The 14,102-nt window shown below is 43.2% G+C and overlaps 1 protein-coding gene and 1 pseudogene across 5 annotated transcripts in view; both read right to left on the bottom strand.

Moving 5' to 3' along the window:
• Positions 1–14,102, bottom strand: part of PALM2AKAP2 (PALM2 and AKAP2 fusion) — a 524,226-nt gene that overhangs the window by 421,088 nt on the left and 89,036 nt on the right. The window lies entirely within an intron of this gene.
• Positions 10,577–11,289, bottom strand: LOC130026459 (protein PBDC1-like; annotated as a pseudogene).

Below are 14,102 nucleotides of genomic sequence, written 5' to 3'. Positions count from 1 at the left end.
TGTCACTCCCACAAGTTCCCTAGTGATTCCTAAACATATGATAGTTTGAGAAGCCCAGGCTAGCTCATTCCTGGTCACTTAAGGTTGACATGGCATCATTCCAGAAGTCTCCTCTCACTCTTCATTTGTTCATCCCTGTCTACACTCAGAGCCTTTCTCTGGCTACCCTATTTTCCCTCCATATTCGTTGCTATTCTATACTTTAATTATCAGCATCACTGAGGGATGCGTACTACTATATCCCAGTACCTAGTGCAGGGTCTAGAAATACTGATGCTGAAAAGAAATTGAGGGGCTACCTGGGTGATACTGGGTCTATCTGTGTATGTCTGAAGGTTCAGTGCTCTGGACTAAGGGGCTCCAACCATGGCTACATGCTGAAATTTTAAGGGCTCAACATCGGGACCCTTAAGTATGCATGTTATTTGCTCCAACATATTTGAATCATCTCCCAGCCCCCCCAAAAAAAATTTTTAATGAATAAGTGAATTGATAATCTGGATCAGACATAAATGTGTGAGTGGAAAGTTTTGGTAGGTGATATTTTTGCTATTTACTCTTTTCCCCCAGATATTTATCCTTTCTGTTTCTTACTATACACTCAAGTTAAACTAGTGATGAAGAAAGAACTAGGTACCCTTGGAAATACCACTCATTCACCCGCCCTTCTCCCCCAGGCCAATAGCTGCGGGAGTTTGAACAAGTAAGTCTTCGAGCTTCTCTGCTCGACTGTGGGTTCAGTTTAGGTGAAAAATGGTTCAGGTGACACTTTTGATGGTTTAGGTGTCACTTCTGAATGTCTAGATTCCCGAAAAATCCTAGTTTCATCTTCCTCTATGGGATGGAGTTCCCAAAGTGACTCAACCCCCTCATTCGGGTGCCTTGGCTAACTGTTGCTCAAACCGCTCCACAATTTCAACCACAGAGAAGCAAATAACTCCAAGAAGAGCTGAGGCTCAAGAACTCAGGAGAAACCAGTCCCCACCAAGCCTGCTTGTACATGTGACTCTCAGGAGTGAAATAGAAGGGAATGTTAGCCAAATCACAGCATGGCTGAGTCCCCTCCAGGGACTGGCTGCATTGATGGCAAAGAAAAAGCAAACAAAAGAAACATTCTTCCTACTTGTGAGTGAAACAAAGACCCTACTGAGAAAACTGAAGTGAGCGGTAGAGCTGTAAAATCAACAAAACTGGGGGCTGTCTGTGGAGGAGGCATCTGGTTTCAATGTAAACATCCTCAAAATGTTTCAAGACTGAATGTGCATTTGAATAATTTATTATGAAACCTTTTTTCTTAACCATGGGTTTTTAGGGCAGATACAGAATTTAAGATATCCTTGAATATGCCCAATTCAACTGTAGCCCCTACTCTGAAGACATTTTCTGAGTGAGATACCAACATTTTTTTAAAAATTGAAAGCAAATGACACAGAATTTTCTGTGTAAATCTACCATTGCCTGGCTGGATCCAAGTGTATTTTGAAAGACTCACATGAGTATAAAACATTAAGTTGATTGTATATTTTGCTAAGGAAGCTAAAAATGGAGAGTGAAGGTGCAATCTCTTTTTACCAGCTCTGGTTTCTATCAGGAATTTTTTCTTTGGGAATGAATCTTGTCTGGAACTGTGCTTGCCACTGCTGATCATAAATATAATAACGGTTTTAAAGGTGTTCTACAAAAGAGGTTGGAAATTGGTGAGATGTTGTGTTGGGGCCATAATACATCTTTCAAAAGAATGTTTTAAATGGATAACCCACATGCTTTAAATATCTGCATGGCAACAGCGGGCTGGAACTGGGTAGAATCCATCTGTGAATCATCTTTAGAAATGGAACAAATTCCAGGTCCCTCAGTATACACACACACACACACACACACACACACACACACACATGCATTCATGCCTGCCTGCACATACATTCACACTCTCACATACTTAATCTTCAGGTATCTTCCATGATACTGCATAATTTTTTAAATATGGTAGCAGAGCTTTGTCTTTCATTTCTGTCTTCATTTTCTATTCCTTCTTCAGCGCTTTACATCATACCGCTTTGGCAGAATTATATTACATTATTAATTTTTTTATATTTCTTCTCTTTTCATTAATGAGGAGCTAAACAGGCCAGTATCTGGTGTCTTGCTGTCAGCAGTCAGCGATGCAGTAGAACTTTCCCTGGTATTTCTTATTCCTCTGTCTCCCTTTCTTTCTGTCCTTAAATACAGTTCTCTAGGGATTTACCTTCAATTTTGATTTCTGGCTTGCTTTGTATAAATCATGAAGTTGAGCAGGATGGGCCATGGTGAACCCCAGTTCTGTGCTTGTGCAGACTTCACTATGTAACATTCATTCATGGGATCAACAGAGCAGTGAGTGCCAATCATGTCTACCAGCCTGGAGCAGTGTAGGCTCTGGATGCCAAAGCACAGCAGAGAGGAATCCCAGGGATTCAACACAGATGCCTTTGATATATAGTCAAAGCCCTTGAACATCCAAAGAAGGAAAAAGGTTGACTTAGAGTTCCTTGAAAGCAGAGAACCAGGACCTCTGCATTTCTACATCCTAACCTACTGCCCAGCGTTCATACCAGAGGACTGTGCTAAAAAAGATGTCAAATTCAGACACTGGAGATGACAGTTCAATTCTAGACCACACCAAAAACTGATTCTAAAACTTTCTGTAAGACTACTTAATATTTTATTTATTTACTTTTTAAATGATTCCTCCGCCCCTCTCGGAGAGCCCGGCAAGCTACCGAGAGTATTCGATATGCCAGACACAGTAACAACAAAGTCTCCAATGGAGACGTTACTGGGCTCGCTCGAGCAAATCGACGATCAACGGGAGGGCCTTTACTTTTACCTTTTACTTTTTAAATGACTCACCATTGGATACAGTTACAGACTCACAAACTTTCATGATTACGTTTCAGTCATACAATGAGTAAACAGCCATTCCTCCACCAGTGTCCATTTCCCACCACCAATGCCCCTCGCCACCCCTACCCCACCTAACCTCCTGCCACTATGGCGGGCATTTTACTTCTTACTCTTTCTCTACTTTGGGGCATTATGGTTTGCAATACAGATACCGAGAGGCCATCATGCTTGGTCTTTTGTCTACTTTTAACATACATCTCCCATCCTGAGTGAGCCCTCCAACTATCATTTACTTAGTGGTCCCTTCTCTATCCTAGCTGCCCTTTTCCCCAGCACGTGAGACTGACTTCCAAGCTGTGGAGCAATCCTCCTGGCCCTTATCTCTACTATCCTTAGGTGTTAGTCTCCTATTATATTGCTTTATATTCCACAAATGAGTACAGTCTTTCTATGTCTGTCCCTCTCTTTCCGACTCATTTCACATAGCATGATACTCTCCATGTCCATCCACTTATATGCAAATTTCATGATTTCATCTTTTCTAACATATGCATAGTATTCCATTATGTAGATATAATAGTGAGCTGGAGTGATAGCACAGCAGGTAGGGTATTTGCCATGCACGCAGCCGACCCAGGTTCGATTCCTCTGCCTCTCTTGGAGAGTCCAGCAAGCTACCGAGAGTATCTCGCCTGCACGGCAAAGCCTGGCAAGCTACCCATGCCATATTTGATGTGCCAGACACAGTAATAACAAGTCTCACAATAGAGACGTTACTGGGCCCACTTGAGCAAATCAATGAACAATGGGAGGACAGTGCTTCAGTGCTACCAGTTACTTTAACCAGTCATGTTTTCTCAGGCACTCAGGTTTTTTCCAGATTCTGGTTATTATAAATATCAGATCACAGATCATCCTGTTATTCGTCGATTGCCTCGAGCAGGCCCCAGTAACGTCTCCTTCATCCTAGCCCTGAGATTATATTCAAGGCTCTTTAGGAGAATGAGACCCATCATTGTTACTGGTATTTGGCATATTGGGGACGCCACGGGGAGTTTGCCAGACTCTGCCGTGTGGGCAGGCTACATTCGGTAGCCTGCCAGTTTGTCAAAGTAGGAATGAGGTGTCATAATAATAGGACCAGCCACCACCATGCTGAGACCACTCTCCGCACACCTGAAGGTACTGGCAGAGGGACAAAGCCACGTGGGTTCCGGGGCCAAGATCTCCAAGCCTACTCAGATTGGAGTCGAGCATCCTCCACCCAGATCCTCCAAATTCCAGTAGGCGGGGGTCACACCCACCAACTGGCCCCCTGGCGCCGTGTAATCCCATCAGCGGCCAAGACTCTGAGACTATAAAAACCAGCTCCCGGAGGAGAAGAGCGCAGTCTCCTGTCCCCGTGCCTGGCTATTCCTCGCCGGGGCCCTTGGAGGGGAGCGGGTTGAGCTTATAAATTATAAATAAAGCAGCAATAAACATACAAGTGCAGATGTTATTTCTACTATACTTTATTGCATCTCTGGGATATATTTCCAGAAGTGGTATTGCTGAGTCAAATGGGAGCTCAGTTTCTAGTTTTTTTGAGAAACATCCATATTGTTTTCCAAAAAGCCTGGACCAGTCTACTTACTATTTTAATTTTTACAGTGAACATATATTTTGTGAGATTTTAAGTTCTTAAGACCCTCATTTCCCAGAAAATAGTTTCTGACTTTTATTTGCAATCAGTGAGAAACACATTTGTACTTATTGGAGCAATTCACACATAGCTGACCTGAAAATCATACAGTTTCTAATTTCTCAGGTAAAGAAACCAGCCTCAGGGGAAAAAAAAAGACTTGTCCCAGAGCAGGCTAACTGAACAAGAAGTAGATACCCTGCCACCTAGCTCAGCAATTGTTTTCCAACAGAAGGGATGGTCCAACCCCAGGCAAGTGTTCTGAATCACATTTTTTAAAAGCTGTGAAGATTGAACCCAAGGGTCCCTGCATGTGAAGCACATGCTCCATCCCTGGCTCTCCCTCCAGGAAAGTGTTCTAACATGGCAGCATGATCAACATCAATAGTTAAGTAAAACTCTGAAGATCTCTTCCTACATACTGTGAAAAGCTTGAGTTCCTCTGAAAAGTATCCTATCTGTCTCATTTTTAATTTTTATGTTTTTGACCTTGCTCTCTCCTCCCTGGCTGTAGGGTCATCCCAAATGATTTGTTCATTCTGGGAGGGCTCAGTATTGATGTCAGGTGCTGTTTGACGAGAATGCCTGAGTGCCTCGAGGACTCGACTTCACCCGCCCATTGCGAGCAGAGCGCGTGCTGTCCGGAGTGGAGGACGTGCTGTTGCAGCCACTCCTCGACAGCGAAGCCCTCTGCCCTGGGGCCTTTACTCATTTTCACTCAAATGAAAGAAAGAATCCGGAGTTCTGACATCCGTTGAAGATCAAGAATCAGGGTCGCTGTCTCATTTGCCAAGGTGTCGAAAATCAGATGGGCTGGTCACGTAATGAGATTTAAAGACGACCGCTGAACTAGAGCTGTTAGCGACTGGATTCCACGGGATGTCAAAAGACCGCGTGGCCGCCCACCTACCAGATGGTCAGACTTCTTCGTCAAGATCATGAAAGATCGGTTTGAGGCCCTTCATGTTCCCGGAGCGAACAGATGCCATTGGGCTACACTAGCACGCGACAGGGACAAATGGAGACGTTACTGGCGCCCGCTCGAGCAAATCGATGACTAACGGGAAATTAAGTGATTAAGTGATGTTTTTGACCTTACACAGAGATGTTCAGGGTCTACTACTTACCCAGTTCTGTGCTCAGAAGTCACCCCTAACAATATTCAGGGTACCATATGTCCAGGGATTGACATCAAATCTCCTGCATTCAAAACTTATGCTCCAAATCCGTTAAACTACCTCTCCACCTGTAAGCTGTCTTCTCTGTACAGAGGATAAGGGGCACCCAAGGGGCATAGAGATGGAAACCCAAGGGCTGCTCCTATTACATCAAGTTTAAGGAGATGATCTAGTTCTCTTGAAGATATGATAGCAGAATACATCCCACTCTAATATCAAATCATGATTCCCAAATTCAAAGGACCCATGTATAATTGTCAATCACATAGCAGCAAAAAACACCATTTAACTTAGGAAACTTCATCTTTCGATTTCTAATACAATGGCATGAACCTCACATTCACTTGATCATGATAAAAGGTAAAGGTAAAGGCCCTCCCGTTGATCGTCAATTTGCTCGAGCGGGCCCAGTAACGTCTCCTTTGGAGACTTTGTTGTTACTGTGTTTGGCATATCAAATACTCTCGGTAGCTTGCCGGGCTCTCCGAGAGGCGCGGAGGAATCGAACTCGGGTTGGCCATGTTGGCCACTTGTAAGGCGAACGCCCTGCCGCTGTGCTATCGCTCCAGCCCCTGGTAAAATTATCTTGTAGATTCCCTGACCATAGTTTTTCTTATAGAACCTAGTTACTCATAGACTTTAGTACTCAAATAGGAGTAGAGTACCTGGGTATTTGAGTCTCTGGAGCAAAAGGACAACCCCGTTTAACAATCCAAATGGAAAGAGTACATAGCCACATTCGCCATGGCCCACATACTCTCTTCCTCCTTCATCTACTTTGCCACTCAATCACAAACCTACTTTATTCCAAGTGATTACTCAAATAAGTACCCTAGAATCAAGTAAGCGTATAAGAAGGATAACATTCCAGAACAATAAAAATAAGTTTGAGCTGGTAAATATTTTTGTGAAACCGATTTCAATAACAAATTTGAGCTGTTATTTTGTGATCTTAATATAGAGTTATTGTATTTTAGTAGCAGTAGGGGCCTTACATCTTATTCTAATATTTGTTGAGTCCCAACTGTCACAGGTAGCTTTTAGTGGCATCATGCTTGAGTATGCTTTATTCTCAGAAATCCTTTGTGACAAGCAAGTGACTGACAATAAGAACTCTTTGTTTGCTCCTTCTTATGATTCTGTATGGTTGTGTATGATTTTATATAAAATTTTGCATGAATCCCAAGACATCATGATACAGAAAACGTTGTTGTGATCACTTAGAAATGGTATAAAATATAGGGTCAAAAGAAGTTGTAGATTGAAATCTATCCATTTAGGAAGGTCATGTTGGGGCCAAAGAGATAATACTATGAGTTGGGTGCTTGCCTTATACACAGCTGACCTGGGTTAGATCGCTGGCACTACATATAGCCCCAGAGCCCTGCCAGAAGTGATCCCTGAGCACAGAGTCAAGAGTAAGTAAGCCCTGAGCACTGCCGGGTATGACCCAAGCATCCCTTCCTTCCCTCCCCACCCCTCCCCCGCTTTTCCCAAAGAACTCAATGCTAATGAAAGGTATCAAACCAGAGATTTTTAACTGAGAAGCAGTGTGGAGGTCTGACATCTGTCATTTACAAGATGAAGGCAAGAAATGAAGCTGGTGAGTTTATCAGCTGGTGACCTTTTCCTCAAAATAGATTATATAATTAGTGCAGATGACATAAATAACTATAAAGCCTTGGATTTTATTAATCATAGTATTACTAATTACTATGGTGCATTCATATTAGTATTCTAGACCCTCCAACAGTATGGTGGTGGCATATTTTTCTTGTATAATCTCACCCCTCTTATATGTGCTCCAGTTCAATGACACAAATCTCTGTTCTCTGTGCTGTGCTCTTGCTCCTTCTGTCTCCTCCAATACCCACTGAAACTCCCCTTTCTCACCCATCACGAATCACGAATCACGACCATCCTGTTATTCGTCGATTGTCTCGAGCAGGCCCCAGTAACGTCTCCTTCATCCTAGCCCTGAGATTTTTAAGAAGGTGCTATATTCAAGGCTCTTTAGGAGAATGAGACCCATCATTGTTACTGGTATTTGGCATATTGGGTATGCCACGGGGAGTTTGCCAGACTCTGCCGTGTGGGCAGGTTACATTCGGTAGCCTGCCAGTTTGTCCAAAGTAGGAATGAGATAATAAGATGTCATAATAAGAAGTTGCACGGCCACGAATGCGGCTGCGCGGTTCCGGGAGCTGGTTTTTATAGTCTCTGAGTCTTGGCCGCTGATGGGATTATTCTCACCCATGTCTGTTGAAATAGTCCTGAAGCCAGACTCCCTGGGTTTGAATTCTAAACTGCTGCAAACTTATTGTGTGAACTGATTTCTTAACCTCTCTGTGCCTTGGTTTCATCATCTGAGACGATCACAGCACTATTTCACAAGGCTGCTGTAACGATTCAGTAAGACATTAGCACTAGAGCACTTATAATAGTGCCTAAACCGTGTACCTCCACCATCCTACCTTTAAACTCCAGGGACATGTGGTGCTTCTAATGGCTATCACACTAGTCTCCGTCAGCGCAAGGACACTTTTATATGGTTCTAATAATTATTAGTTAGCAATAATGATTTCTTCCAATTTGACCTAAGCAGATCATTCAATTAAATGATTAAATATTAACATACATGCTGTAGAGCATCGATTTTGCAACTTGTATTTTGCTCTTTTCTTCCATTTCCTTGGGAGCTAATTTTGTTCTGTGCTTATTAACTAACTTATCAGGGAGGGTATGGAGGAGACATTCTGTGCCTTCTAAAATAGAATTATCTGGCTCACTTTTCCAAGTGACTCCTATTTCCCTCCCGTTCTATTGGCATTCCCAAACATTATCAGAGAGGGCTCACAAGCCCATAAGTTCGAGGCAGATAGGACATCCTGGGACTAAGCGCAGAGCGGAGTTTTTGCTGTCATCTGTTCCTTGCTGGCTGACACCCTAAGTGGTTGTCATTCCCTGGTGCAGAAGGAAAATACCGTAAAAGGCAAGACTCAAGCAAGCCATTAAGCAGTCTAAAGTGTTCCTTGGGGCTGTGAACCCTCTTGGGAAAGCGCAGCACACCCCTGGCAAAGATTACAGCACACTTCATGGCAAACTTGTGCACTAACAAAGCACACATTGTTAGCGCTGAGCGCTGAGCTCTGAAGGCTAGTAAAAACATAGCCTACCTTGCTAACAGCGTGAGGGGAGTTGGCTTTCCCTGGACATTGGGATGGAGTCATAACACAAATAAACTGTATTCTGGGATCTGAATTTATGAAGCCCAGAGCCAAGCTGCGTGGTCACAAATGGGGCAACCCAGACTATTGTGTAAATCAAGTGCAAAAGCCAGGGAATTCTGGCAGCTGGGTCTCTGCAAGCTCGTGGGCGCGGAAAGAAGCCTTTGAAACGTTTCCCAGCAGTTTTTGCTGTCTGCCCCTTTCCTTCCAGACATGTTTATTGTTCACCAAACGGATGATTTTTGTCCATTATTCACTGTTGCTAAAACTCTGCCAACCAAATAACATTTTGATGACCTGGAGTAGGACTTAACAGGACAGGAAAGCGTATGAACAGCCAAGTCTATTCCATCTTGGATGGTGGGGAAGGAAAGGAGTGGGGAGTGGGCTCTCTAGAGCCAAGAGAGATGAGGAAAGGAGAAAAGTAAAACTGCATTTACTCCAGGCAACAAGTCACAACAGGAAGCGGGAACTTTGAACAATTAGCCCCCATGTTATTATTACTTCTTCTCCCTCACCCTAACCCTAATGTTCCATATTTTTTACATGGAACCCACACCTGTATCTTGTAACAGCCCAGGTGGAAATTATTTGGATCAGCCATTCTCTCATTTATGAAGGTAGTTCCTGAGAGCTAATTCAGGAGTGCTACAAATGAGAAAAGAGCATGAAAAAAAGAACACGGAATAATCTGTCAGAAAAGTGGTTTTGTGCACAGACTGAGAAGGGTCTCTGACTGATTAGTTAGTTGAGGTGATGACACACTTCCTCGAAGTCCTAAATGGGGTTGACAGGGGAAGGTGCCTTAGTCTTAGACTTTTCTGGAAAAGGGGTATAAAAGCAGGAGACATTCTTTATAATCTCTAGCAGTAAAGTTGCTACAGCTTGTAAAGTCTTGATGTTACTGCGTGAACATCTAGGGACTTAGAAAATTCCTGGAAATCCAGTGAACACAGAGGAAAAATGATTAGGGGACATGCAGCCTTGTTTGAGTATCTCAAAACCATTGTTTCTTGGTTTTCTTGAATGAGGTGTTTTTCATAATATATATTTTTAGAAACATTCAATAAACGTTTATGTAAGACATAACAAAGGCTATACACTTAAGAACATCTGAAATGGTAAACAACTTTAAATAAACTTTAAAATCCAATCACAGCTATAGTTTATAAGACTCAGAAGAAATTTATTTACATTTCCTTCTTGGCTAGTGCTGAAAATAAGAAACAACTGAATGTCCACTAACGGTCTGGGGATTATTAAACCAGTTCGTGTAAGGCAATGGTCAGAGCAGCTCATAATGATTAGGCTAGAAAAATCTCTTTTCCTGCATGTGCTTCAATTGCAGGACATAAATTTAGCCATAGAGTGCTGTGCAAGTAGCATTTTTTTAAAGAAACTCTATTTTATTTATTTATTTATTTATTTATTTATTTGCTTTTTTGGGTCACACCCGGCGATGCACAGGGGTTACTCCTGGCTCTGCACTCAGGAGTTACTCCTGGCAGTGCTCAGGGGACCATATGGGATGCTGGGAATCGAACCTGGGTCCGCCACGTGCAAGGCAAACGCCCTACCTGCTGTGCTATCGCTCCAGCCCGGCAAGTAGCATTATGGAAATAAAAATTCAGCTGAGTCCTAGCTTCTAAAGTGCTATTCCTCTCTATCTTAAAAAACAGTATCACCACTTTTGTTAACTTCCTTGACAGCTTTTTTCTGTTGCTCCCCTTCTCTATCGGCTGATTTCTCTTTCTCCTCTTCTCTATCGGCTCCTTTCTCTTCTTCTCCATCACAAGCATCTTTCTTTCCTCCATTATTGGATACTTTATCTTCTTCTTTGTCCTGAACACTGAAAACCGCTTTATTATAGCCTTCCCGGTTCCGAGCAATTTCAATTGCAAAAAAATTGTATTCTGGGGGCAAATATAGCATTTTCATCAGTGTAGCTCTGTGAACAATCCAGTCATAGCAATGTACCACAGTTGAAATCTTCTACAAGCCCATCAAATTTCAAGCAAAGTGGCCTCCACTTCTCTTTAGCTGATTCTGACTTGAGCTCTTCTGGATCCAATAAATCTATCCTGAGCTTCTCAAAATTTTCCCAAAACTCAGAATAGATTTGGTCATCCACTTTGGTGAGTTTCAGGAACTGTGGGTCAACCAATGAAACCAGTTTGTAGTAGACTTCAGCATGCTGCATTGCTCTCATAGCCCAAGCCATTTCAGTATCTGGATCGTTGTTATTAGAATTGGCTGGGACAGAAACAGCCTTTGCCACAGACACCGACTCCCCAGAAACCGACTCCTCATTCGCGTCCATGTTTAGCCCCCCAAAAGCATGGCCTCGCTACCACAGATATCTTAATAATCACTGTCACTGTCCTCCCATTGTTCATCTATTTCGTCTCCATTGTGAGACTTGTTGTTACTGTGTTTGGCATATGGAATACGTCACGGGTAGCTTGCCAGGCTTTGCTGTGCAGGCAAGATAGTCTTTGTAGCTTGCTGGGCTCTCCGAGAAGGGCAGAGGAATCGAACTCGGGTCGGCCATGTTGGCTGCTTGCAAGGCAAATGCCCTACCCGCTGTGCTATCGCTCCAGCTCATCTTAATAATATATTCTTAATTTTGAAAAGGCACCATTATTTACAATACTGATAATGGCAGGGTTTCATGAGAACAATTCAAGTATAAAAAGAGATGACTGGATAAAGAAACTGGTATGTATACACAACGGAACTCTACTTGGCCATAAGAAGAGATCAAATCATTGCAATTAGAGTATCATGCTGAGTGAAATTAGCCAGAAGGAGAGAGACAGTTATTGAATGATCTCTCTCACGTGGAGGATAGAAAGAAACACAGTAAGGTAATAACAAATGTCCAAAGGCAACAGAATTGAGCTTAATATGGGGGATGGAAAAGGGGGACAAAGTACTGGGGGCCAGCTGGGATAAAGGAAAGATACTGGAACAATTATGGAGGAAAGGTCAGGCAATATGATTCACAATTCTGTTAATGGTAGGGTTTCATGCATAAAAATTGAGAGAAAATATTTGCCCACCACTCATCTGACAAAGGGTTGATATCCAAGATATATAAAATTGTAATATTGGGAGACCTCCAAGCCTACTCGAATTGGAGTCGAGCATCTTCCACCCAGATCCTCCAAATTCCAGTAGGCGGGGGTCACACCCACCACCTGGCCCCCTGGCGCCATGTAATCCCATCAGCGGCCAAGACTCAGAGACTATAAAATCCAGATCCCGGACGAGAACAGTGGAGTCTTCTGCCCCCACGCCTGGGTGTTCCTTCCTGGAGCCCCTTGGAGGGGAGCGGGTTGAGCTTTCCTCCCCGCCCCGACCAGGGCTCCGGCAGCCGAAGACCTCCAGGACCAGCCACCACCATGCTGAGACCACTCTCCGCACACATGAAGGTACTGGCAGAGGGACAAAGCCACGCGGGTTCTGGGGCCGAGACCCCCAAGCCTACTCAAATTGGAGTCGAGCATCTTCCACCCAGATCCTCCAAATTCCAGTAGGCGGGGGTCACACCCACCACCTGGCCCCCTGGCGCCGTGTAATCCCATCAGCGGCCAAGACTCAGAGACTATAAAATCCAGATCCCGGAACCGGGCGGCCGCATTTGCGGCCGCGCGACATCTTATCAGAACTTTTTTTTATGACATCTTATTGTCTCATTACTACTTTGGACAAACTTGCAGGCTATCGAATGTAGCCTGCCCACAGGGCAGAGTCTGGCAAACTCCCCGTGGCGTACCAAATATGCCAAATACCAGTAACAATGATGGGTCTCATTCTCCTAAAGAGCCTTGAATATAATCTCAGGGCTAGGATGAAAGAGACGTTACTGGGGCCTGCTCGAGGCAATCGACGAATAACAGGATGATGAAATGAAAATGAAAATATTGGGAAAGAAGAAAAAAATTATCCACATTAAAAAGTGGGAAGAGGAGGTGAATAGAAACTTCCTAAAAGAAGATCTATAGATGGTCAATTGGTATATAAAAAAATATTCTGCAGAGACACAGAAATAGTATAGAAGGTAGGGTTCTTGCCTTGTATATGCCTATTCAAATTTGATTTCCGGCACCCCATATAGTCTCCTGAGCCTAGCCAGGAATGATCTCTGAAAACAGAACCAGGAGTAAACCCTGAGAACTGCCAGGTGTATCCCCCGCAACAACAACAAAAAAAAATCAAACACACACAATGCTCTGCATCACTTATCATCAGGGAAATGCAAATTAAAACAATGAGATATCACCTTTCACCAGTGAGACTGACTCACATCACTGAGAACAATAACAACCTATGTTGATGTGGACGTAGGAGGGGAAAGAACCCAGCCCCACATAGAGAGCTCTTCTGTCAGAAATTTCTTTGTGGATCCACTGAAGTCTTGAATTTATAGAACAACTCCTAGGATGCTGTTGAATATTCCACATGCTTCAAGGGAAAGGGAAAAAAAGTTTCTGCCTCCCCCATGCCCACTCCTGTTGGTTTGGGAGAGTTGTTGAGGTTGAATGGATAAAGAAAGAAGGAAGAATAAATGGGAAACCTCTTGTGGCTTCCCGATGGAAGGATAGAGAGATCCTCAGTTTTCTGGCTGAAATAGTTCAAGGGTTTGATAGATAAAAGATATCAGGAGAGATGCAAAGGTCTTTCCCAACTCCTTCCAACTCTGCTTTTCCTGAAGTGGGAATACTGGGTCTCCTGATGGGGCTATCTCAGTAAGCTCATTACTAGGTTCTTGGCAAAAAAGCTGTTTAAAAACCGTCCTTTTCAGAGCTGGGGGAAGTATTTGTTTGTATTTCTGAGTTTTTCTGGGCATTTTAGGGGAAAGTGGGAGAAGTGCAAGACGCTGCCCTCCAGATGCCATTTCTCTGCTGTGCACATGTGCTTTTTGATCTTCTCTATTCAAATATGACAAGTAGAAATGAGAACAAAAATAGAAACTAAGCAAACCATGAAAAGGGCCAATATATATTTATGTGGTTTGGGAAAAAGAAATCTATAATCCTGTGTGTACATTACAAATGCCCTGTAAATCTGCGACTAACAAACTTAAAATGGAAATGATCATCCTGTGTGTGGAAACATAGGATACACATG

This window comes from Sorex fumeus, unplaced genomic scaffold, assembly GCF_029834395.1.
Source record: "Sorex fumeus unplaced genomic scaffold, SorFum_2.1 ptg000034l, whole genome shotgun sequence".
NCBI classification, from domain to species: Eukaryota; Metazoa; Chordata; class Mammalia; order Eulipotyphla; family Soricidae; genus Sorex; species Sorex fumeus.
This window is presented reverse-complemented; position numbering and strand designations above follow the sequence as displayed.